This window comes from Pseudomyrmex gracilis, unplaced genomic scaffold (assembly GCF_002006095.1).
Source record: "Pseudomyrmex gracilis isolate BER0280 unplaced genomic scaffold, ASM200609v1 scaffold_185, whole genome shotgun sequence".
Classification (NCBI taxonomy): Eukaryota; Metazoa; Arthropoda; class Insecta; order Hymenoptera; family Formicidae; genus Pseudomyrmex; species Pseudomyrmex gracilis.
Window position 1 is genome coordinate 61,087 of NW_018020769.1, and position 4,405 is coordinate 65,491.

The window sequence follows — 4,405 nt, forward strand, 5'->3', positions numbered from 1 at the left end:
GCGAACGTCCAAAACGTACACGTGTACATTTGTCGATATGTATAAATTATGTCGTTACTTTGAGCCTTCCAATATGTTATTCGACACGGTTCACTTTGAAGATTTTGGACGCTTTTCCGCGATGCGTCAATACAATGGGATTAACAGAAAGTACCGCTCGGGGGCTGACCTGTTTGGTTTGAATTACGTATTTGAATGTTTCGTATTTGTGCGTTGTTGTAAATGCGAAACTCTCTTCTCCCGACAGCATCGTGATCCAGTAAAGGCAACCGCAACTGCTCTTACAGACCTGATGAAAATACAGTTGAAACTTCCTACCTGAGGTTGCGCCGAGAAAATGTGTAAATGTTACGAGGCGAGATTCCACAGCTAATGAATTAGGAATGAAACTGTGTAACGCCGCTCAGACACCCCCGACGGGTGTTCACGGATTTCTTCGAATAAAACATCGCCTCAAACGGAACAAGAGCGAGATTTAAACTCGCTAAGAATTTTTCTTTCCGTCTGTTTGTTGAATTAATCGATTAAAAAACGTTTCGAAGCAACTAACGCGGAATCCGTGAGCGTAGATGTGAACAACGCACACACCTATGACTTTTCTTTGTAACAATATCACCGTTATCAGATGAGGCGAAACTATCGTCGAAACTATCGTTTCCCGAGGAAACGAAACGAAGGATCTTTACGTGTAACAAGAATGTTAGAGCTTCGGAGCTTCCCAAAGTCCCGAATCCGAGGAGGATGCCCGCCGCCTCGATTCCGGAAAAATCGGTTCGCGAGAACTATTCCGCCGCCTCTTGTTTGCCTTGCCGAGCGCAACTTTCGTGCAACTTTCAAAATTAGATTATGCCCCAGTCAGCACACGCGGGGATATTCCGAAATTTTACGCGGTCGAGCGAAACCAGTTCAACTGCGATTCCACGAGGAGAATTTTCCCTCGCCGATTTGCCGACGACCTTCAACTTCTAACTGTTCCTTTAAACATCGCAGTTCGTCGGAAATGATTGCGAGCTACGAAATAACGAAAATAACGCACTCGTCGTGTCGTGACGTTGCGTCGACGACGAAACGATCGCGCGCGACCGGAAATGCGATCGCTTTGAGAAATATTCGTTCTTGAGAGAAACGTCTCTGAAAAATCTTTCCAAAATTTTCCACGAAAATCTGAAAATAAAATCGAATTCCTCTTTACCGCTCGCGCGACGGTAACGTCGATCTTTCACGCCGGCCGAATGCAGTTTCCGGAGTAGGTACGGGTGAGAGAGAAGCGCGCATCGCGGGCAATCCGAGTTTCAGGGAAGTCGCAAACGGCACACACAGCGCACCGCGCATACAAACTTCCGGAATATAAAATAAACGCACGGTATATAGCGTCGTAAGAGTGAATCGACACAATTGTGGGAACACTCGGAAAAATGCAAACGCCACACTTTGCATATGATGATTTGAAGGAGAAACATATCAACATCGAGTCGAGTTTTGAAAATAGTTTTTTCGCGCACGCACAGCCACCTCGAGAGAGAGAGAGAGAGAAATATTTTTAAACTTTAAAAAAAAAAAAAGTTTTTAATCAGACCACATATTTTTTTACCAGGGTTTTTTACCACAGTTTTTCTACTTCGCCATTTCGTTTATACAAACTACACACACACACACACACACACACACATGTGTGTTGTAGTATATAAGACTGTATTCGTAAGAGCTGCGTACACAGAACGAGCTCTCGCCGAGCTATCTCGAACTCTCCTTCAATTCATCCGCCGACTTGTAAAGGGAAACGTAAAAAGCGAACGTGGATCGACGGAACTGAAACGCGCATCGTTCCCGACGGGGCACCAAAAAGGCGATGATGCCGGCCTCACGTTAAAAGGACACCACGACACAAACGAGACCTGGGAGAAACCTCTCCCGTCCAGCTGGGCGAGATCTCCCTTTTCTCCCCTTCCACGACGTACGCGATGGCACGATGCGATACAGCGCGATAAAAACGCAACCGTGAAAACTCACGGAAACACTCGGCAGGGGAGTAGTCAAGGTAACGGTGGTTTATTTCGTGCTACGAGTAAATTACCGACGCGAAAGTGGAAGGAGAAACAACACCCTCCTCACCCACCCCTTCCGATGGAGGGTTAAACGCGGTAAAGAAAAAAAAAAAAGTAACGAGCGCGCAAAACAAGCGTGTGTGTTTCGAAGGAAGATAGGTAAGCGTGCGAGTCCTGGCTGCATCCCCTTGTCCTCCATTCCCTCTTTCCGGGCCCTAGGCAGCAGCCCCGCGCGTCATCACGGTGCACCGCGTGCATGCATCGCACACGCCTCCCGCGTTTGTCGACAATACCGCTGCGAATGTTGTTAATTGCAGCGAGCTGGCAGAGCAAGCTTTTCTCACATACACACACATACGCGCGCGCGCGCGCGTGCGCCTTCTCGTCACGACCGGGAAAAGTTTGTCGACGCGGCAGGTTAGCGAGCGTTTTTGCGGCGAATGAAACAGACGGAATGTTTTCAATACGCGTTTTGCCGTATCCTCCAAACACGCGCTCTTCTCCCCCCAGTTATAATACTTAGCCAAAAACGGAGACGTTACGCGTATGTAATTTTCCGAATTGTCGTGTAGACGCCAAGAGGAAAAAAAAATACGACCCCGTAAAGATGGCGTCTTGTGAGCGAACAAAAGACCTTGCGGGTCAGTTTTTTTGCCACCAAACGTCGGTAATTTAATGCCATTCTATTCGCGTGAGCAGAAAAAAAATGACTAGAGAAGGAAAGATAATTAGGCAGCATACACGCCGGGTTCATGCAAGCAGAAAAAACGTGCTGCCCGGCAGCACGAAGGGGAGAAAAAAAAATAAGTGAGCGATCTTTTAAAAGGGTCTCTCGTTTGGTATTCCGAGTGTGAAGAATGGCGGCCATGATGAATCTCAATGCTTCAATGTCCAATTCAGCGCAAGCCCCCTCTTTTTAGGTATACAAGGGACGATTGATAAGTATCCGAAACAACGCGTACGGACGGCAGCACGCGTAAAGACAATATTGCTGTTATCGTTTTGACAAGTTCCGTCCTTCGGGGAAGTAAACGCCGACTCATTATCCCGCACACGTAGTGTTTGCGTGACAGAGCTCGCCAGAGTAGCTCGGCGATTTTTGACAATGGGAAACCAGTTAACACCTCAATTGTTGCAATGGTCAAAATTTACGAATCGAACTCTGAATTTCTGCCTCGCGTGCGTGATTTCTATTTATTTCTAAATTTGAGAAAGTGGTGGAAAGACACATTTTTGAACAACAAATCATCGGTGTTGAAAATGATTATTCTGGCGAGCTGTCGCACCGCGATAACGAGTCCGCGTTTGACATTTGTTTTTCCAAAGAATAAAACGAACAAGAATGTGATGCTGCTGTTTCTTATCTACGCGTTGTTTTGAATTCTTATCAATCGTCCCGTGTACATATACACACGATATATTGCTTCTATTTAAAATTTATGAAAATATCTCGTTAAAATTCTAATAGGCGAAACCGCTTCGTAAATTGTGTGAACTCGAAAGAAATTTCGAGTTCCGCGAAAAATCCCGTTTGAAGCGCGCGAGTCGAGCGCACTTTTGCGCGAGAAACCGCTAATATCGTTAATGACGCACTTAAAACCGTATTTCCGGAGGATCTTTTTTACAACCCGGCCATAATCTGCCATTTATTCTTGCAAATCCCGGTCCCGTAGAATGTTCATCAAGCTAGCAATCCCGCTCGGTCGAGTTGCGGGCTGAAGCGGGCTGCAACGAGTGCATTATGACCGGTCGATTACCCATGCGCAAAGACATCTCGGCGTGCGCCTCGCTCCCTTAGCTATTTGCGAAATCTACATGGCGTTCGCAAATAACGCAAGTCTTTGCGAAGTGAGTATTTTCCCACGGGTATATATTTTCATTTTTTTTTTTTTTTTGCGAGAAATTTACACGCAAAATTTTATAAACTCGACTCGCGGAATTGATCGAAACGCGCGCAAAGTTTATATTCAAGTTGCACGATTGCGAATCTTCACATGGGTTTTTTTTTTTTTTTACGCGTCTAATCGTTCCGCGTTTCTTTGCCGAAAGAATGGCCGAGGTGCGGATGGTTTAGTTCGCGCTAGAGCGCAATTGTAGAAATGTAACGGTGTGGAAAAGCGCAAGCAGATAAAAAACGGTGTAAGTAGCAAGAAGCTTATTTTCCCGAAGAGAAAGAGAGAGGAAGGGAGAGAGAAGAAGGGAGGAGAACTCTCGCCTATATCGCTCTTATTCGTATAATTTCAACGTACCGTAGCTGTTAATTGGCAATGTAAACAGGCGCAAACTTTTCGGCGTTCATCGCAGCGTCCTTTGATTACGTCGTAATTAATGTCAGTGCCACGGATGGCGGGATTGTCAGA